Below are 23,045 nucleotides of genomic sequence, written 5' to 3'. Positions count from 1 at the left end.
TGGGAAAGTAGTCCAGTTTTATTCTTTTGCACATACCTGTCCAGTTCTTCCAACACCTTTTATTGAAGAGACTGTCTTTTCCCCACTGTATATTCTTGTCACCTTTGTCATAGATTAATTGGCCATATAAGCATGGGTTTATATTTGGGCTCCCCATCCTGTTCTGTTGATCTATGGGTCTGTTTTTATGCCAGCACTATACTGTTTTGATTACTATAGCTTTGTAGGATAGCTTGAAATTTGGGATTGTGATACCTCCACTGTTGTTCTTTCTCAAGATTGCTTTGGCTATTTGGGATCTTTAAAGTTCCATACAAATTTGTTCTAGTTTTGTGAAAAATATTATTGGTATTTTGATAGGAATTCTCCTGAATCTGTAGATTGCTTCAATATATGGACATTTTTACAATATTAATTCTTCTAGTCCATGAGCATGTTATATCTTTCCATTTGTTTATGTTATCTTCAATTTCTTTCATCAGTGTCTTATAGTTTTCAGAGTATAGATAGTTCATCTCCTTTGTTAAATTTATCCCTAGGTATTTTATTTTTTTGGTGCAATGGTAAATGGGACTGTTTTGTTAATTTCTTTTTTTTCCTACTTCATTATTACTGTATAGAAATGCAACAGATTTCCATATATTAATTTTGTATCCTGAAACTTTATTGAATTAATTTATTAGTTTAATATTTTTTTGGTGGAGTCTTTAGGGATATATAGTATCATGTCATCTGCAAATAGTGACAGTTTCACTTCTTCCTTACCAATTTGGATACCTTTTATTTCTTTTTCTTGTCTGATTGCTATGGCTAAAACTTCCAGTACTATGTTGAATAAAAGTAGTGAAAATGGATATCCTGTCTTGTTCCTCATATTAGGGGAAAAGCTTTCAGTTTTCACCATTGTGTAAAATGTTAGCATTGGCTTGGTCCTATATGGTGTTTATTATTTTGAGGTATGTTTTTTCTGTGTCCACTTTGTTAAGAGCTTTTTTTATGAATGTTGTATTTTGTCAAATGCTTTTGGTGCATTTATTGAGGTGATCATATGGCTTTTATCCTTCGTTTTTGAATGTGATATATTATGTTGATCGATTTGCGGATATTGAATCATCTTTTCATCCTTGGAATAAATCCCACCTGATTTTGGTGAATGGTCCTTTTGATGTATTGTTGAATTTGGTTTGCTAGAATTTTGTTGAGGATCTTTTGCACCTGTGTTCATCAAAGATCTTGGTCTGTAGTTTTCTTATTTTTTAGTGTCTTTGGTTCTGTATCAGAGTAATGCCGGCCTCTTGGAATGAATTTGGAAATTTTCCTTCCTCTTCTATTTTTTGAAATAATTTGAGAAGAATTGGTATTAATTTTTCTTTAAATATTTGATAAAATTCACCTGTGAAACCATCTGATCCAGGGCTATTGTTTGTTGGGAGTTTTTTGATTATTGATTCAACTTTGTTACTAGTAATCAGTCTGTTCAGATTTTCTACTTTTTCCTGATTCAGTCCTGGAAGATTATATGTTTCTAGGAATTTATCCATTTCTTCTAAGTTGCCCAATTTGTTGTCATATAATTTTTTTTTTTGCTAGTCTCTTAGAATGCTTTGTATTCCTGTGATGTCAGTTGTTATTTCTGTTCTTCTGTTTCTTTTTCTTTTTAAAAAAATTTTTTTTTAATGTTTACTCATTCTTTGAGAGAGAGGGAGACACAGAATCTGAAGCAGGCTCCAGGCTCTGAGCTGTCAGTACAGAGCCTGATGTGGTGCTTGAAATCATGACCCATGAGATCACCACCTGAGCCAAAGTCAGATGCTTAACCGACTGAGCCACCCAGGGGCCCCATCTGTTCTTCTGTTTCTGATTTAATTTACTTAGGTCCTCTACTTTTTTTCCTTGTGAGGCTGGCTAAAGGTTTATCAATTTTGTTATCTTTTGAAAGAGCCAGTTCTTGGTTTCATTGATTTTTTTTAATGTTTTTTTATTTTATTTATTTTTGAAAGAGTGTGAGTGGGCAGGGGGGTGTGGCAGAGAGAGGGAAACAGAGGATCCAAAGTGTGCTCTGCACTGACAGCCGTGTGCCCAATGTGGGCCTTAAACTCACGAACCATAATATCATGACCTGAGCCAAAGTCAGGCACTCAACCGACTGAGCCACGCAGACACCCTTCATTAATATTTTCTATTGTTTTTTAATCTCTATTTCATTCATTTCTGGTCTAATCTTTGTTATTTTCTTCCTCCTACTAACTTTGGGCTTTGTTCTTCTTTTTCTACTTCCTTCAAGTGGAAAGTTGGATTGTTTGAGATTTTTCTGGTTTCTTGAGGGAGGCCTGTGGTGTTATAAACCTCCCTTTTAGAACTGCTCTTACTATGTCCCTAAGATTTTGGACCATTGTGTTTCCATTTTCATTTGTCTACATGCATTTTTTTAATTTCTTCTTTGATTTCTTCATTGAACCATTGGTTACTTAGTAACATGTTGTTTAGCCTCCATGTGTTTGTGCTTTTTCCAGTTAAAAAAAATTTTTTTTTAATGTTTATTTATTTTTGAGAGACAGAGCATGAGCAGGGGAGGGACAGAGAGGGAGACACAGAATCGGAAGCAGGCTCTAGGCTCTGAGCTGTCAGCACAGAGCCTGACGCGGAGCTCGAACCTATGAACCATGAGATCATGACCTGAGCTGAAGTCAGAGGCTTAACCGACTGAGCCACCCAAGCACCCCTTTCCAGTTTTCTTTTAAATTGATTTCTAGTTTCATACCATCATGGTTGGAAAAGATGCTTGATATGATTTTGGTGTTCTTAAAGTGACAAGCTTTCCCCCCCCCCCCCCAAATGTTTTATATTTGAGAGAGAGAGAGAGCATGTGAGCAGAGAGGGGCAAAGAGAGAGAGAGACAGATGATCCAAAGTGGGTTCTGTGCTGACAGCAGACAGCCTGATGCAGGGCTCAAACTCATGAACTGCAAGATCATGACCTGAGCTGAAGTCGGATGCTTCACCGTCTGAGCCACCAGGTGCCTGATTTTGGTGTTCATAAATGTTTTGAGGCTTGTTTCATGGTCTAACATGTGATCTCTCCTGGACAATGTTCCTTGGGCACTTGAAAAGAACGTGTATTCTGATGTTTGGGGATGAATTGTTCTGTATCTATCTGTTAAGTCGATTTGGTCTAATGTGTCATTTAAAGCCACTATTTTCTTACTGATTTTTTTGGCTGGATGATCTATCCATTGATGTAAGTGGGATGCTCAAGTCTCCTACTATTATTGTATTATCCCTTTATGTCAGTTGTTAATTGCTTCATGTATTTAGATGCTTCTGTGTTGGGTACATAGATATTTACAATTGTTATATTCTCTTGATGGATTCCTTTATCATTATGTAATGCCTTTGTCTCTCTGTACAGTCTTCATTTTAAAGTCTATTTTGTCTGTTATAAGTATTGCTCTCCAGCTTTCTTTTTTACTTACATTTGAATAAAATATCTTTTTATGTCCCTTCATTTTCAGTCTGTATATATGTCTTTAGGTCTGAAGCGAGTCTCTTTTAGGCAGCAAATAGATGGGTCTTGTTTTTTAATCCAGTCATCTATGTCTTTTGATTAGAACATTTAGATAATTTATATTTAAAGTAATTATTGATGATGGGGAGCCTGAGTGGCTCAGTCAGTTAAGCATCTGGCTCTTGACTTAAATCATAATCTCACAGTTCGTGGGTTCAAGCTCCAGGTTGGGCTCTGCGCTGGAAGTGCAGAGCCTGCTTGGGATTCTGTCTTTCCTTCTCTCTCTGGCCTTCTGTTGCTCATGTGCTCTGTCTCTCTGTCAAGATAGATAGATAGATAGATAGATAAATAAATAAATAAAGTAATTCTTGATGTACTTATTGCCATTTAGTTAATGGCTTTCTGGTTGTTTTTGGAGTTTCATTTTTTTCTCTTCTTGGCTCTCTTCCCTTGTGATTGATGACTTTATTTTTTCATTTATTTATTTATTTATTTATTTTTAATATGAAATTTATTGTCAAATTGGTTTCCATACAACACCCAGTGCTCATTCCAACAGGTGCCCTCCTTAATACCCATCACCCACCCACTCCTCCCTCCCACCCCCCATCAACCCTCAGTTCTCAGTTTTTAAAAGTCTCTTATGGTTTGGCTTCCTCCCTCTCTAACTTTTTTTTTTTCCTCCTTCCCCTCCCCCATGGTCTTCTGTTAAGTTTCTCAGGATCCACAAAAGAGTGAAAACATATGGTATCTGTCTTTCTCTGTATGACTTATTTCACTTGGCATAACACTCTCCAGTTCCATCCACGTTGCTACAAAAGGCCATATTTCATTCTCTTTTCATTGCCAAGTCGTATTCCATTGTGTATATAAACCACAATTTCTTTATCCATTCGTCAGTTGATGGACATTTAGGCTCTTTCCATAATTTGGCTATTGTTGAGAGTGCTGCTATAAACATTGGGGTACAAGTGCCCCTATGCATCAGCACTCCTGTATCCCTTGGGTAAATTCCTAGCAGTGCTATTGCTGGGTCATAGGGTAGATCTTTTTTTAATTTTGGGGGGAACCTCCACACTGTTTTCCAGAGTGGCTACACCAGTTTGCATTCCCACCAACAGTGCAAGAGGGTTCCCATTTCTCCACATCCTCTCCAGTATCTATAGTCTCCTGATTTGTTCATTTTGGCCACTCTGACTGGCTTGAGGTGATATCTCAGTGTGGTTTTGATTTGTATTTCCCTGATGAGGAGCAACGTTGAGCATCTTTTCATGTGCCTGTTGGCCATTTGGATGTCTTCTTTAGAGAAGTGTCTATTCATGTCTTCTGCCCATTTCTTCACTGGATTATTTGTTTTTCGGGTATGGAGTTTGGTAAGTTCTTTATAGATTTTGGATACTAGCCCTTTGTCTGATATGTCATTTGCAAATATCTTTTCCCATTCCCTCTGTTGCCTTTTAGTTTTGTTGATTGTTTCCTTTGCAGAAGCTTTTTATCTTCATGAGGTCCCAATAGTTCATTTTTGCTTTTAATTCCCTTGCCTTTGGAGATGTGTCAAGTAAGAAATTACTGCGGCTGAGGTCAGAGAGGTTTTTTCCTGCTTTGTCCTCTAGGGTTTTGATGGTTTCCTGTCTCACATTCAGGTCCTTTATCCATTTTGAGTTTATTTTTGTGAATGGTGTAAGAAAGTGGTCTAGTTTCATTCTTCTGCATGTTGCTGTCTGACTTTATTTATTTTTATGCTTTGGTTCTTTCTCTTTAATTTTTGTGTGTCTATGATAGGTTTTTGGTTTGTGGTTCCCATATGTTCATATATAACATCCTAAATATATAGCAGTCTATATTAAGTTGATGGTCGCTTAAGTTTGAACACATTCTAGCGTTACATTTTTCCAACCTTCTCCATGTTTTATGTACACGATGTAATATTGTACATCTTTTTTTTGTGTGTGTGACTCCTGTAACATTTTTTAGATATAATCAATTTTACTACTTTCAGCCTTTACAGTAGCTGTATTAATGATCGATCTACTACTCTTATTGTATGTTTGCTTTTACTCTTATTGTATGTTTGCTTTTTTCTTTCATGTTTTTCCTTTCATATTTTTCTTTTCCACTTAAGTCCCTTTTATATTTCTTGTAATGCCAGTTTAGTTTATTAGTGATGACCTTTTAACTTTTGTCTGGGAAACTCTTTATCTCTCCTTTAATTCTGAGTGATAATTTTATTGATAGAGTGTTCTTGGTTGTAGGGTTTTTTTCCCCTTTTAGCACTTTGAATATATCATGCCACACCTTTCTGGTCTACGTTTCTGCTGAAAAATGAGCTGATAGCCATACGGGAGATCCCTTGTACATTACTTGTTGTTTTTCTCTTGCTATTTTAAGATTCACTTATATCTTTAACCTTTGGCATTTTAATTATTATTTGTCTTGGTATGAACCTCCTTGAATTCATCTTGTTTGGGGCTGTCTCTGCTTCCATCTAGATGTCTGTTTCCTTCCCCAAGTTAGGGAAGTTTTCAGCTATTATTTTTTCAAATAAGTTTTCTGCCACCCCCACCCCCACCCCCACCTCTTCTTCTGGTAGCTCTATAATGCAAAGTTTGTATATCTGATTTATCCCAGAAATTCCTTAACCTATCCTCATTTTTTTAATTCTTTTTTTTTTTTTCTGTTCAGCTTGGGTACTTTCCATTATCCTGTTTTTCAGATCACTCATTCTTCTGCATCCCCTCACCTGCTGTTGATTCCCTCTAGGTATTTTTTTTCACTTCAGTTATTGTATTCTTCAATTCTGATTGGTTCATTTTTATATTTTCTGCCTCTTTGTTGAAATTCTAACACAGTTCATCCACTCTTCACTCCAGAAAGCATCTTTATGGTCATTATTTTGAACTCTTTATCAGGTAGATTGCATGTCTCTGTTTTGTTTAGTTCTTTTTCTGAAGTCTTGTCTTATTCTTTTATTTGGAACATATTCCTCTATTTTGTTTGACTTTCTGTGTTTGTTTCAATGAATTAGACAAATAGCTACTTCCCTTAGCTTTGAAAGGAACTTTCCCTACCAGAATGTGCCTGGTAGCTTTGGTTTTCTGTTGGAGCTGAAGTAGGTGTGGGCCAGGGGCACCCTGGAAGGATAGTTGAAGCTGAAGTCAGCACAGTCCAGGAGGGTCCCAGGGTGTCACATGCAGGAGACTACCTAACGAGATAGCAGGAGCTGAAGCAGGTGCAGGCCAAGTGATCCTGGGCCACTCCCTGTGTGGAGTGGAGGCCACTCTCTCTAGCAGCAGACCTGGAGTTGATGCACTGTAGGCTGGGAGGTCTCAAGGTGCTCCATGCAGGAGGTCTATGGCAGGACAGCTGGAGGTAAAGTGGGTGCAGGCTGGGGGGTCCTAGGTGTTCCACACAAGGGGCTGTTCCACACATTGTCAGGGGCTAAAGCAGGTGTGGCCCTGGTGTGCCCTGGTGTGCTTTCTGCCTATGTTGCCTTGGTGACATGGCTGGAGTTACAGTCCTCACTGTTCCTCGGTATCCCTCTGTGCATCACACCGGGGCCACTTTGGGGGGATGGCTGGAGCTTTGGTAAAATGGCTGGAGCTTAGGTGGGCAGTGATTGGGGAACACTGATTTCATGGTGTTGCTGGGTGAACTGGGGCCTCAACTCAGCCTGTCCCAGAGATGTTGCTAAAGGTTCTTGGTCTTGTCACAAGAAAAAATTCAAGAACAAACATGAGACAGCAAATGAGCAACACAAATGGGCAAGTTTTTTAAAGTGGGTGAGCTTAAGAGAGAGAGAACTGCACATCCTGGGGGTTGGATTTCTATCTTTTATTGACAGTTGTTAACGAGGGGGTGGAATATTCATTACTAAGGGCAGGGATTTCTTGGAAGCAAGGTTTCGTGCCTTTTCTTGCTTATTTGGGCAGGGGTTTCCTGTCATGGCATCTACCATCTTGGGCCTGTCTGGTTTGATCTGGCTTCTTGTGGAGTGCTGCCAGGATGGGCCTCTGATTTCCCAGTAGCTGCCCAAGACTTCTTTCCTGTTGGAACCTAACTGCCTACTTTAACATTCCCCCATCAAGGACTCTGGGCCCTAATACCTTTTAAGGGAAAATTGGGTGATGGTCTATCTTCTGTAACTACCTCATGCTGGTATGGGATGTTGACCCTGCCTGAGGGCTCCAGAATTCCTTGCTATCTAAATTGTAGGAAACCTGGATGGGCAGTAGGGAATAGAAGGAAGTTGTGGCTTGGTGTAGTGGGTGTTGATAGTCATTTGTTTCTGGATTCCTTTCAGGGTAGTTGTGGACCACCATCTGGAGATTCACCTGGATGAGTCAAGAGGAAATAAATTTTGTTAGTAATTTAGGATACGAGGTCTATACATCAGAATAAGAAGTGTGGTTATTAAGGGTCCAAGAAGAGGGTATAACCATGAAAGGCCTGGAAACTAGGAGAATAAGGAATCCCACCAGGAAGGAGGAGGTAGGGGTGGATTTATGGAGAATCGTGGTCTGGTTAGCTACTGCCCTGGTGACCTGTAGGCTTCTTTAACTTCTCCAGATGAATTGATTCATACACAGCACAGTGTGTTAGTCATTGTGAAGACTTCCAGATTTTTGTAAGAATGTAGTCAAGGGCATCTCGTAGCCAAGTGACTTGTTGCCTGATTTTATGTATATGGATTCTTACTGCCCAGGACTAATACAGGTAGGTGCTGTGTTAGCCATCACATATACACTCTGCCTTATTTAGCAAGCAGTCGGGTAATACATAAGAGGCATGTCTATGGAAACAAAAGGAAAACAGGTTAGTGAGTGGAGCAACTTACAAACCCAGTGTCTGAGTCCTGAGTGTTGCCAGTGAGAAGATTTCTAGATGTCAGGCTCTAAGCATCCTGAAATGGAGTGGGAGCAGGCAGTGGCAGTCTGATGGGTCCTTTTGGATTATAGTTTAAATGTTTCTGGTGATACTTTTGAGTGGCCCATAGAGCAATAGGCACTGTTGACTATCTATATGTGTTTTGTGACAACTTCTCTGAAGTTTTCATCGAGTTATCCAGCTTCAGTTTGCAGGGCTGTAGGAAAAAGAGCAGTTTTAGTTTTTAATGATTTTAAGTCAATAGAATGGGAGAAGATTGGAAATCTTAGTTTGGAGAGTCATAACCAGATATTCAAGGACATCAGAATTTAGAATCTAACCCAGTTTTATAGGCAAACAGCAAAAACTAAAGGACAATCAGAACTAGAATCTAACATTGACAAAGATGTGTTATTAAAACATAATTTTTCTCTAAAGCCACCCTATTTTCCATCAAAGATAGCCAAATCAAGACTAGTTTGTTTGTGAAATAAGTCCAGTTTTAATAAACTTGGCCTAATTATTTCAATAAACTCAGTAAGAATAATGATTGACCATATAAGTTTTATTGTAATCTGCTTTGCTGGAACTTTTATAAGGAATTTCAGATTGAGCCTTTAACAGCCTCTCAAGGCCAGAAGCCAAGCCAAAGACTTGCCATCAGATTTGCCTGCAATACCTATAGATTTGGGTAAATTCTTCCTCTTGAGGTCCCCCAAATATCCTGAGGTTTCCTGTACCTGTGAGGAAGTGACATTCTTTACTCACCTGGTAAAGCTGCTGGGAACCCTGTGATGAACAGTTAACATTTCCAAGGGGACTCTGTTGGCTCCATAAAGTCAACCTTAGGTCCTTAAAGCTATCTGGTCGTATGAGTCTATGCATGTTTTTGTCAAATATGACATTCCAGTCAAGGCCTTGGTAATATAACCAATGTTTCCAGTGGTGTCTTGTTGCAAGGAGAGCAGATTCTCACTGAACTTATGCAAATAATTATAACTGCCATGAAAGAATACTCACAGAGAGTTGCTGAATCCTCGAGGGAGAAAAGATAAATGTCTCAATTTGTACACAAAGGAATACTTTATCATATTTGTATAAGTCATAGGTAAGAGAAAACTTCCTTAAATCTGGAAGAGCAAACATAATAGAACCAGCAATGTTTGAAATAAGAGTCATAAAAACTATAGTCATCTTCCTCAGTTCATTTAGTCCAATGTTATTAATTTTTATTGTTTGAAGGCAGTATCCTTAATAGTTCCAGGGATTCTTTTTTTTTTTATTTTTTATTTTTTTAACGTTTATTTATTTTTGAGACAGAGACAGAGCATGAACGGGGGAGGGTCAGAGAGAGGGAGACACAGAATCCAAAGCAGGCGCCAGGCTCCAAGCTGTCAGCACAGAGCCCGACGCGGGGCTCGAACTCACGGACCGTGAGATCATGACCTGAGCCAAAGTCGGCAGCTTAACCGACTGAGCCACCCAGGTGCCCCAGTTCCAGGGATTCTTACCCAGTTAAGTTTTATGATCTTAAAGATATCAAAAACCTATGTTTGTTAGAAAATTCTTTTTATGAATCTTGAACATGAAACACATTTCTCAAGAGCATAAGGACAATAACTATAAATAAAAGTGGCCATGGTTAAAAATCTGATGAGAGTTCATTATAATACAGTTAACAAGGAAATCTGGTTGTTTCTATGATATATAACATTTCAATAATTAGAATGTCAAATGATGACCTTATACCAGAACATATTAAAACTTTAGGAATTTCAAATAATTTCTAAAACAGTTCTGGCCTTTACCTATACAATATAACCTAGAAAGGTCTTTTCATTGTTTGTTTGATGGTGCTTCCCATGTAACTTAAACATACCAAACAAATGAGACTAAATAAAAGTAAGAAAGACTTCCATTTAGAATTTGAATCTTGGGAATTTTGTCAAAAACCTCAGAAAGTTTTAAAGCACATACCTAAATATGATTACAGATTATTACACAACTTAATATTTAATTATTTAACCAAGGTGGTAATAAGAGATTCTATAGAAGTTTATATAAGTGCTAGTCAAACTTAGCTCCTTAAACATTGAGAAGTTTCAGTTTTCCTAAGTAATCAAAGACCTGGTAAAGATAAAACATAGACACTTTGGTTTTCTGGGAAGATAAAGGAAAAAGAAAAAAACTTTGTTTACAATTTCTATCAGGAGCACACCAATTGAATTTCAATCTTATACCAGTGTACTTCTATTTATTTATTTTTTTAATGTTTATTTATTTTTGAGAGAGAGTGCAAGTGGGGGAGGGGTAGAGAGAGATTGGGAGACACAGAATCTGAAGCAGGCTCCAGGCTCTGAGCTGTCAGCACAGAGCCTGACACAAGGCTCAAACTCATGAACTGCAAGATCATGACCTGAGGCGAAGTCAGATGCTTAACTGACTGAGCCACCCAGGTGCCCCTACCAGTGTACTTTTAATTCATTCATTTCAGTCTTAGTTCTAACTACATATAAAATTCTTTTCCAAAGCTTTCCCTTCACAAACCTTCTACAACTTTGTTTTTCATTGAAATTTTGTCCTAAGCCTTCTCTGAATAACCAGTCTCATTTTAGAACAAAATTATTTCCTTTTGCTTTGATAAAAATGTATTTTTTTTCATATCTTTTAGCATATCTCCTACCTTCCTACATGCTTTCTTTGTCATTTCTATCAGTCTTAATTACATTTAGCAGAATGTAAATAGAACTTTTAGAAACTTAGAAACCTTAGACCCTGGTGAAAATTAAGTAGTAAGCAATTGTGAACTGTTAAACCAGAATTCTTTAGATCTAAAATTTATGAGGACATTTTATAATTTTTAGAAACATGTTTTTTTCTTTTCATAGTACAACTTGCAATAAAACATAAAGCACATTTACCATTAGACTCAGTATCCTCAGTTTTATGTAATAACAAGCCAAAAGGTATGATGTGGTATCTTATTATGGTTTTGATTGGTATTTCCCTGATGATGATTGATGTTCAGTATTTTTTCATGGGTCTGTTAGCCATTTGGATGTTTTCTACGGAAAATTGTCCATTCATGCCTTTTGCCCATTTCTTCACTGCATTATTTGTTTTTTGGGTGTTGAGTTTAAGTTCTTTTACATTTTGGATACTAACTCTTTATGAGATATGTTGTTTGCAAATATCTTCTCCCATTCTGTTGATTGCCTTTTAGTTTTGTTGATTGTTTCCTTTGCTAAGCAGATGCTTTACATCTTGATGAAGTATCAATAGTTCATTTTTGCTTTTGTTTCCCTTGCCTCTGGAGACGTGACTAGTAAGAAGTTGCTGCAGCCAATGTCAAAAAGGTTTTTGTGTTCTCTTCTGGGATTTTGATGGTTTCCTGTCTTCCATTTAGGTGTTTCATCCATTTTGAATTGATTTTTGTGTATGGTGTAAGAAAGTGGTCCAGTTTAATTCTTCTGCATGTTGCTGTCCAGTTTTCCCAACACCATTTGTTGAAGAGACTGTCTTGTTTCCATTGGATATTCTTTCCTGCTTTGTTGAAGATTAGTTAACCATATAGTTGTGGGTCCATTTCTGGGTTTTCTATTCTGTTCCATTGATCTATATGTCTGTTTCTGTGCAGTACCATACTGTCTTGATGATTACAGCTTTGTAATACAGCTTGAAGTCCAGGATTATGATGCCTCCAGCTTTGGGTTTCTTTTTCAGGATTGCTTTGGCTATTTGGGGTCTTTTCTGGTTCCATACAAATTTTAGGATTGTTTGTTCTAGCTCTGTGAAAAATGCTGATGATATCTTGATACGGATTACATTAAATGTGTTTATTTCTTTGGGAAGTACACATTTTACAATATTTGTTCTTATGAGCATGGAATGTTTTTCCATTTCTTTGTGTTATCTTCAATTTCTTTCACAAGTCCATAGTTTTCAGAGTACAGATCTTTAACCTCTTTGGTTAGGTTTATTCCTAGGTATATTGTGGGTTTTGGTGCAATTGTAAATGGAATCAATTCCTTGATTTCTCTTTCTGCTGCTTCATTATTGGTGTGGAGAAATGCAGGAGATTTCTGTGCATTGATTTTGTATCCTGTGACTTTGATGAATTCATGTACCAGTTCTACCAATTATTTAGTGGAATCTTTCGGGTTTTCTACATAGTGTTATGTTGTCTGTGAGTAGTGAAAGTTTGACTTCTTCCTTGCTAATTTGGATGCCTTTTATTTCTTTGTGTTGTCTGATTGCTGAAGCTAGAATTTCCAGTACTACGTTAAATAACAATGGTGAGAGTGGACATCCCTGTTACGTTCCTGATCTTAGTGGGAAAGCTCTCAGTTTTTCCCCACTGAGGGTGATATTAGCTGTGAGTGTTTCATATATGATCTTTATGATGTTGACGTGGATTCCCTATCCCTACTTTGCTGAGGGTTTTAATCAAGAATGGATGCTGTACTTTGTCAAATGCTTTTTTTCCATCTATTGACAGGATGATATGGTTCTTATCCTTTCTTTTATTAATGTGGTGTATCACATTGATTGATTTGTGAATAGTGAGCCAGCCCTGTAGTCCAGGAATAAATCCCACTTGATCATGGTGTACTTTTGGATTCCATTTTCTAGTATTTTGTTGAGAATTTTTGCATCCATGTTTATCAGAGATATTGGCCTGTGTTCCTTTTTAGTGGGGTCTTTGTCTGGTTTCGGAAACAAGGTAAAATTGGCCTCATAGACTGAGTTTTGAAGTTTTCCTTCTGTTTCCATTTTTTGGAACAGTTTGAGAAGAATAGATATTAACTCTGTAAATGTTTGGTAGAATTCTCATGGGAAGCCATCCAGCCTTGGACTCTTGTTTATTGGGAGATTTTTGATTACTGATTATATTCCTTTGCTGGTTATGGGTCTGTTCAGATTTTCTCTTTCTTCCTGTTTCAGTTTTGATAGTTTATATATTACTAGGAATTTATCCATTTCTCTCAGATTGCCTAATTTGTTGGTATATAATTGGTCATGATGTTCTTTTAAAATCGCTTGTATTTCTGCAGTGTTGGTTGTGATCTCTCCTCTTTCATTAATGATTTTATTTATTTGGGTCCTTCCTGTTTTCTTTTTGATAAGTTTGGCTAGGGGTTTATCAATGTTGTTAATTCTTTCAAAGAACCAGCTCCTAGTTTCATTGGTTTTTCTACTTTTTTAAAAAATTTCTGTATCATTTATTGATGCTCTAATTTTTATTATTTACCTTCTTCTGGTGGTTTAGGCTTTATTTTCTTTCCTTTTTCCAGCTCCTTTAGGCATAAGGTTAAGTTGTACACTTGAGACTTTTCTTGCTTCTTGAGGTAGACTGTATAGTTATATACTTCCCTCTATGACTCCCTTTGCTGCATCTCAAAGGTTGTGGACTATTGTGTTTTCTTTTTTAAAAAAATGTTTATTTATTTTTGGGAGAGAGTGTGAGCAGGGGTGAGGCAGAGAGAGAGGGAAACAGAGGATCAGAAGCAGGCTCTGTGCTGACAGCAGAGAGCCCAATGTGGAGCTTGAACTCCTGAACTGTGAGATCATGACCTGAGCTGAAGTTAGACTGAGCCACCCAGGGGCCCATGTCATGTTTTAATTTTCACTTATTCCATGTATTTTTATTTTTTCTTTTATCTCCTAGTTAACCCATTCATTCTTTAGTAGGATGTTCTTTAACCTCCATGTATTTGTGGTCTTTCCAAATTTTTTTCTTGTGGTTGAATTCAACAAGTTTCATAGCATTGTGGTTGGAAAATATGCATGATATATCTCAGGATTTTTGTATTGTTGAGGCCTGATTTGAGACACAGTATGTGATCTATTGTGGAGAATGTTCCATGTGCACTTGAATGTGTATGGTGCTCAGCTTTAGGATAAAATGCTGTAAATATAGCTTTAGGATAAAATGCTCTAAATATATCTATTAAATCCATCTGGCCCAGTGTTTCATTCAAAGTCCTTGTTTCTTTGTTGGTCTTCTGCTTAGATGATCTGTCCATTGCTGTAAGTGGACAGATATTTAAATATTTAAAATTGTTAGATCTCCTTGTTGGATAGACCCCTTTATTATGATATAGTATCCTTCATTTCATGTTACAATCTTTGGTTTATTTTTTTTTTTATAATTTTTTTTATAATTTTTTTTTTTAACGTTTATTTATTTTTGAGACAGAGAGAGACAGAGCATGAACGGGGGAGGGTCACAGAGAGAGGGAGACACAGAATCTGAAACGGGCTCCAGGCTCTGAGCTGTCAGCTCAGAGCCTGACGCGGGGCTCGAACCCACAGACTGTGAGATCATGACCTGAGCCGAAGTCGGACGCTTAACCGACCAAGCCACCCAGGCGCCCCACAATCTTTGGTTTAAAATCTAGTTTGTCTTGGGCGCTTGGATGGCTCGTCGGTTGAGCGTCCAACTTTGGCTCAGGTTGTGGATCTTGCAGTTTGTGGGTTTGAGCCCTGCATTGGGTTCTGTGTTGGCAGAGCCTGGAGCCTGCTTTGGATTCTGTGTCTCCCTCTCTCTCTGCCCCTCCCCTGTTTTTGCTCTGTCTATCTCTGTCTCAAAAATAAATAAACATTAAAAATATTATAAAATCTAGTTTGTCTGATATAAGTATGGCTACTCTAGGTTTCTTTTGGTGTCTGTTAGCATGATAAATGGTTCTCCATCCCCTCACTTTCAGTCTGGAGGTGTCTTTGGGTCTAAAATGAGTCTCTTGTAAGCAGCATACTGAAGGGTCTTTTTTTTTATCCATTCTGATAACCTGTGTATTTTGATTAGAACATTTCATCCTTTTACATGCAAAGTGATTACTGACAGACATGAATTTAGTGCCATTGTATTACCCATAAAGTCATTGTTTCCGGAGATTGTCTCTGTTCCTTTCTAGTCTGTGTTCCTTTTGGTCTTTATTTCCCACTCAAAGAGTCACCTTTAATATTTTTTGCAGGGCTGGTTTAGCGGTCATGACCTCCTTTACATTTTGTTTGTCTGGGAAACTGTTTATCCCTCTTTCTATTCTGAATGACAGCCTTACTGGATAAAGGATTCTTGGCTGCATAGTTTCCCCATTTAGCACATTGAGTGTGTCATGCATCTCCTTTCTGGCCAAGTTTCTGTGGAGAGAACTGATGTTAATCTTATTTGTCTTCCCTTGTAGGTTAGGGATTTCTTTTCCCTTGCTGCTTTCAAGATTTTTTTTATCTTTGTATTCTGCGAATTTTACTAGGATATGTCTTGGTGTTGTCCTGCTTTTGTTGATTTTGATGGGAATTCTCTGTGCCATCCTGGATTTGGATATCTGTTTCCTTCTTCATATTAAGGACATTTTCAGGTATAATTTGCTCAAATAAACCTTCTGCCCCCTTTTCCCTCTCTTCTTCTTCTGGGACTCCTATGATACGAATGCTATTATGCTTTATGGAGTCATTGAGTTTCTTAAATCTACATTCATGATCCAATATTTTTCTTTTCCTCTTCTTTTCAGCTTCATTATTTTCCATAATTTTATCTTCTATATGACTTATTCGTTCCTCTGATTCTTCCATCCTTGTCATTGCATCCAGTGGGTTTCATATCTCGGTTATAGTGTTTTGTTTTTTTTTTTAATTTTGTCCTGACTTGGTTTTAGATTTTTATCTCTGCAGTAAGGAACTCCCTGATGTTTTCCATGCTTTTCTCAAGCCCAGTTAGTATCTTCATGATTGTTGTTTTATTTATTTTTTAAAATATTTATTTATTTTTAGAGAGAAAGAGAGAGAGAGAGAGCACAAGTGAGGGGGGAGGCAGAGAGAGAAGAGAGAGAGAATTCTGAGCAGGCTCCGTGCTGATAGCATGGGCTGGATCTCATGAACCATGAGATCATGATCTGAGCTGAAAGCAAGAGTCAGATGCTTAACCGACTGAGCTACCCAAGTGTCCTGATTCTTGTTTTAAATTCTGGTTCAGGCATATTGCTTATATCCATTTTGATTAGATCCCTGGCTGTGACCTTTTCTTGTTCTTTCTTTTGGGATGAATTCCTCCATCTTGGCATTTTATCTAGATCTCTGGCTTCTATGTGTTAGGAAAGTCTGTTATGTTTCCTGCTCCTGAGAGTAATGGCTATATTAAGAAAAGGTCATATACTCTCCAGGGCCTGGCACTTCAGGAAGTGTTTCTGGTATATGCTATGTGGATTCTGCTGTTGTGTTTTGGGTGCTCTTTCCCTCAGGTCAGTCCTCTGCAGAATTTCTCCTTGCCTGTAGTGGAGAGTGCTTGGACCTTGTCCAGTGTGTGGCAAGTTTTAACGAGGTGTGTTTTGGTCTGTTTGTTAAAAGAGGCTATGTCCTATTTCCACTTGAACTGAAGATTTACAGCACTTTTTGGTCAGTAGACCCTGTGTGTGTAGGAGGTTTCTGCTGGTCTTTTGAGGGAGAGGCCTGCTGCTGCTCTGGCTCTTAGGCACACTTGCCCAAGTAAAACATCTATAGAGCACAGGGAGGTGAGGCTTCGTGTCAGTGGTTCAAGCCTCCATTGTGGGGGCTGTGCTGGTCACTAAAGTCTATCTGTGCTGATTGGTGGGGGTAAAAATTGCATCAGCCCACTCTCTCATCACCGGAGAGGCGAGTTCACACCCACCTCCAGGAAGCCCTCACAGAAAGGCAAACAATCTCCCCTCGTGTGTCCCAGGTATCCCTCTGATCCTTGTCTTCATTCTGTGTCCGAGCCATCTGCCCACCTGGTGGTGTAGTGCTCCTGTTTAATCTCAGATGTACTGGCTGGGTTTCAAAACTCCAAATTTTAGTGACTAGGCACAGCACAGTCTTGTGCTGATCCTCTGGGGGAGGGTCTCACTGTGCTGTGCCTGGTGCTAGTTTGTCCCAGAAGGGCAGTTGCACAAACACACAGGGGCTTGAAGTTTATGGTAAAGTGCAGCAGAAAGCCATCGTCCAGGTTAGCTGCCCTCAGCAGGTGTCTCTGTTCCTATGCTAATGAACAGGGCAGCGCAATAGTGCCTCCCCACTCTTTTGTCCCCTGAGAGACAGTGCCACCTCTCCCAAATGCACTCCAAGAAGAGGAAATGTCTCTCCCAGTGCCACCCAGGGGATCCTCAGAGCATGCTGTCTGCTCCTGGACCTCTGCTCTCCTTCTTGACAGGAGCACCACTACGCCTGCCGGGCTCCACCCTGGAGACGGTGTGGACTTCCAAAACTTGAGACTTTGAGCTCCACTGCTTATAAAAGCTTGCAATAATCAGGCCCTCTCGTTTTCCCCATCAAAGGCTTTGGGAAGTATTTTTCTTTTGTAGTCCCCTGCACATTGTGTGCTCTCACTCTCTCTCTCTCTCTCTCCCTGTGGTCAGGGTTCCCTTCCCTCAGCAGCACCATAATTTTTTTCTCCCCCAAATCATGTCTCTGTACCTCCTGCCTTCCATGACATGTGGCCTCTTTGCTTCTTCTAGTTGTGCACTGTGTTCTCTCAGTTCTCAGATTGATTTCCTGGGTGTTCAGAATGATTTGATTTTTATCTAGCCGTACTTGAGGGATGAGGCAAGCGTAGACTCCCCTACTGCTCCACCATCTTAACTCCTCACATTGCCAGTAGTTTTAATTACACTTATTAGAATTCTTAACTCTTAGAAACTATATTTGAACTAACATGAATTTGCTTCTTGCTGAGTTACAGGTAGGGACCAACCAGGTAGAGTTGTCACGCAAAGGAATCTTTATTTGCAGCAAACAAGGTCACAAGGAATAACTTCCGAAACTATGACTACCTGAGCAAGGATGAATGGGTTCCCTTTATTTAGGGTTAGGATGAATATTTAGAAAGGGAAGCCTTGTCATCCTATGTAGAGTCAGGTATAAGGTTCCTACATGTACCTTACAGAAACATGCCTATACGTGCATTGTATGTTATGTTAATGAGGCTTGTGTTCCTCAGGCAGAGAAGAGCAGAGATTTTAGCATTAAAATGAAATAAAGGTAATTTTTGGTCACTCTGTGGTCCATTTGCGCAGGTATGAGTCAGGGTATGAGCTCAAACTGGTCAGGGTGGTCTGGGCTGGCTGGAGCTCTTCATCAGGGCAGTCATTATTGCTTGAGGGGTAGTTTCGGTTTCCATCACAGGATGCTATGCCCATTGGGTCTTTTGCCCAAGTTAAAAGAAAGATAAGCTGGAAAGAAGTAGTTAAGGAAAAATGTGGGATAAAGGTGAGTACATACATGCAGGTGGGCAGTAAGGTCAGGTTTTTTGGTCTTACTGGTGACAAAACCTTAATTTCTAGTGAAATCTAAGTAGTAAGCAATTGTGAACTGTTTCACCGGTATTCTTTATACTGGCAAATTTATGAATTCGTTTCATGGTTTCTAGAAACATGTGCATCTTCACAGTATAATCTTTTAATTAAGCACAAAATATGTTTACCAACAGACCCAAATTTATCTTTTGTTTCTCTGTAATAAGAGAAAAATAGATAAACCTACGTTCTGTACTTAATGTTCATTATTTTACTTTATTTGGAAATGCTCTAGATAGTGAATTTAACTTATCATTTAACTTAGCAAAACTTCAAGATTACCAAAAATATTTTGGAAGCTGTTCAAAAGTTTACCTATAAACTTTCTTATCTTATTTATACCTATTTAATTTACTTGTTCTTAACAATTATGTTTAGATTACCCACAAAGCTTTATGAGGCATCAAAGTTGTGCTAAGTTTTTTTTCTTTCTGACAAATTTTGCAACAGAGATAACAAACTTATTCAACTTTCAGGAAACACAGGCACAACAAAGTTTTATATTCAATGCTGATAACTCTAAAGACATCTCTATCTTAATTAAACCAACAACTCTAAATTAGTTTTAATACTAGATATGTTCCCAGATCACATGACCTCTAAAACCATTTGGGTCAGTTTCTATCTTTCTGAGAGTCTTAGAATGAGCAATCCTTACAAGCACTTGCATTAGAACCAAGTAAACATAGCTCTGTTACAGATTCATTTTCACAATGCCATTTGGAGGTAGAGAAAATATCTGACGTTTGCACCATATTTATGGACACACATATAAACACACAGATACAAACAAAAATCTAATAGCTTTTGTTTTTACTAATTTTCGTGGATATGGCATTATAGGCCCAATTTCCAAATACGTATCTATCTTCTGTCTTTCTGTCTCTTTCTCTCTTTTTTTTTGTAATTTCTCATGAAAAATTTCTCCCTAAAGTTTACATTTCAAAAAATGGCTCTTCAGTCCTAGGGAAAATAGGGATAGAAAATTGACATCACAAAGGCACAGAGAAAGTATCAAAGCTTTTTTCAAGGTTAAGACTTGGGGCATATACACCTATTATCAGAGATGCTGGAACACTTTCAGCAATTTGCCTTTTTTATTTTTTGTAAAATCTATCCCCAACGTGAGGCTCGAACTCAGGACCCTTCTCTACTGACTGAATCAGCGAGGTGCCCTAGCAGTTTGTATTTTAAAAGCCCTCTTTCCCCCCTTTCTGTTCATCAATCTTAGGTGGTATGAGCTATATTTATAGTTCAAAGACATAACAAGATTTATAATTTTAAGGAATAGAAAAAGAATGCAAAAAAAGAATTCTTTTTTCCTAAGAGTTCCCGAGTAATTGCCATTTAAAATTTACCTTTCTTTTTTTTTTTTTTTTTTTTTTTTTTTTAAAGTTTTTTTTTTTAATTTATTTTTTGGGACAGAGAGAGACAGAGCATGAACGGGGGAGGGGCAGAGAGAGAGGGAGACACAGAATCAGAAACAGGCTCCAGGCTCCGAGCCATCAGCCCAGAGCCTGATGCGGGGCTCGAACTCACGGACCGCGAGATCGTGACCTGGCTGAAGTCGGACGCTTAACCGACTGCGCCACCCAGGCGCCCCTAAAATTTACCTTTCTTAAGTACAGGACAGTTTTGTTCCACTATCCTGATCTTTTGTATCAATAAGCATTTTGAGAGGAATAGGTGAGGTTTGGGGGATTGGTAAAGATAGATGGGCTTTGACTTGTTTTTACAGTTGTATTTCTGGTTTTGTAGAGATTCTTACAACAAAGCAATTTGTTTTTAATTCCCCCAGAGAACTGGATTGCAGCCTGAATATTAAGGGCTTGACTTACCTTTTTAATTAAACTTGCTTCTTTATTTCAGGAAGATTTTTAATTAAAATGGGAACTTAAAGATTTATGCTTTATAAAGTCTGTATAAAGCATTTTAATAAAGCCTTTTTCCTAAGTACACAGTTCAACTCCTGAATATTGGCCTTTTGGAGATAATTTGTAGAAGAGTCATCTGTTTCCTCCAGTGGGATGGGGTAGGGGACGCTTGTGAATGGCTACCAACCTTTCTAATTCCTCTCTAAATTTGGTAGGATCTTTTGAAAGTGGAGGTAAAGGGCTTTATCATTTCAAAGATCTGTTGCTGTCCAGGGAACATGAATTCTTTGTGGTGGGAGGTCTAGGGTACACCTGCAAAGGACATTGCGTTGGAATGCCTGAAGCTGGCAGAACCTGATTACAGAGCCCTGGAAAGTAGAAGCAAAGTGAGACTACCAGTCCTAGGCACTTTTGTTAAATTCACTTTTTGGCTTTCAGCATTTATATGAGTAACCTGTACACTTCGGACCTAGAGATTCAGCCAGAGTGCTCTCTCTAAAGCCTGTACGGAAGAGGGAATTTAAAGCAGGCTAATGTGGCTGGATTTTAAGAAGGGGGATTTATGTTGTTGTTTTAACCTTAAAAATAAAACTGTTGGTTTTTTTTACCAGCAAAATGAGTTTATTTGGGCATAACAGAGAATTGCAGTTCGGGACAAGCAAATATGTCAAAACTGCAGGGAAGTCCAACAAACAAAGGAGATGAATATTTTATGGAAAAGAGGGAGGAAATTGGAAGGGGTTGTTTTGGATGAAAGTCGATTGGAGAAAATCAACAGTTCAGAGTGATGACAATTTCTCATTGGCTGAGTTGCTGGACTAGCCAATTTCTTGTAGGAAATGTGGTGTATGTCTTTCTCTGTTAGGATCAGTCATGGATGATTCTTTCTTGTTGATGGTTCTTTTGTTGAGGTCTGTAACTGAAAAGTCTTCCTGAAATTTTCATTGAGTGGTACTGCTCCCCCTTTCTGCCTCCCCTTCTAACATCCCAAGTCCATTTTAGTGGTTTCCCTTTATTAATTTTCACATGTCCCCCCTTTTGATCAAGATTTTTTTCTGAAAGCATGACTGATCAAAAATCAGTTGTTTGTTTTTTTGTATTTAGTGGTTTTGCCCCTCTGTGCCAAGAAAGACCTTTCCCTGTGTCAGAGGGAAAGAGCAGAGCAGTTGGAAACAAGGCCACATTTGAATAACAGGGTAAGTTAGGAGAGAGAATTCTCAGGCACTTATCATCAATAGTTCATATGTATCAAGATCATAAGCATTGGAAACCATCTCTTTATTGGGTACATCATTATTGTAAAAGTTTCACAGGCAAAAAAATATAAAATAATTATATAGAACAGAAGAAGTAACATAATAATTCCAAATTGTATGATAGCTCTACACCAGGACACTAGGTCTGAAAGTACCAATTTAAACATCTATTGGAATTTATTCAGACTTAGGGGTTTTTTCCATCAAGGCAAATGATGTACGCCTCCTGAAAGTCTTTGCTTAAAGGGGCCATGAAAGCAGAATAGTAATACTGCAGGAACATACTGAAAGAGTTAACCTAGTGCATTTGGGAAAATACGATGCAGGTATAATTATGAAGCAATATAATGAGCTTTTTGCAATGAAAATAGCAAAGCTTCAAGGATGTATTAAATGTTTGTTATTTCAATGGGGCGCCTGGGTGGCTCAGTCGGCTGAGTGGCCGGCTTCGGCTCAGGTCATGATCTCACGGTCCGTGAGTTCAAGCCCCGCGTCAGGCTCTGTGCTGACAGCTCAGAGCCTGGAGCCTGTTTCAGATTCTGTGTCTCCCTCTCTCTTCCCCTCCCCCATTCATGCTCTGTCTCGCTCTGTCTCAAAAATAAATAAATGTTAAAAAAAAATTAAAAAAAAACAAAAATGTTTGTTATTTCAAAAGCATTATTTGGAACTAAATGTTATCAATAATATAGTCTGAAAAGTTATGAATCTGGGAACCATGAATATGGATAAGAATCCAGAGTCAGTTAATAGTCTAGATGAAAAAAGACTTTTGTGAATCTTGAACCTTCTAATCCTTCAGAAGGAGCAAGTGAAAATATTTGTCATGAGATCATGACAAGGTTATTTCCAAAAGGCTGTGGTCAAGAGAAGAGGTATTGTCCCTTTGGCAAGGGTTTGGGAAATGCAGACATTGGCACTGTTTCCACAAAAGAGATAGTAGAAGCAAACAGTGAGAGAAAGATAGATAGGTCTGATCCAGACATCTTGGGGAAGCTGTCTCATCAGATGTCTTCTGCTTCAATTCTGAGAAATATTTACTTTCAGGTCACCAGATGGTGTGCAGGTCCAGTCAGGGTTTGGTACGTTGGTTAGGTATGTCACATGAATCTAGGAGTCTATTCCTTGGAGTTTGACAGCACAATCATTGATTAGCAATACCTGATAAGGGCCCTTCCAGTGAGTTTGAAGAGAGTCTTCCTGGAAGTGTCTTCCAATAGGTTGCAAGGTATTATGCTTAAGAT

At 38.4% G+C, this 23,045-nt stretch overlaps 1 long non-coding RNA gene across 2 annotated transcripts in view; it reads left to right on the top strand.

Annotated features, from left to right (window-relative positions):
• Positions 1–23,045, top strand: part of LOC122226249 — a 59,529-nt gene that overhangs the window by 10,776 nt on the left and 25,708 nt on the right. The window lies entirely within an intron of this gene.

The sequence above is a fragment of the Panthera leo genome, chromosome C1 (assembly GCF_018350215.1).
Source record: "Panthera leo isolate Ple1 chromosome C1, P.leo_Ple1_pat1.1, whole genome shotgun sequence".
Classification (NCBI taxonomy): Eukaryota; Metazoa; Chordata; class Mammalia; order Carnivora; family Felidae; genus Panthera; species Panthera leo.
This window is presented reverse-complemented; position numbering and strand designations above follow the sequence as displayed.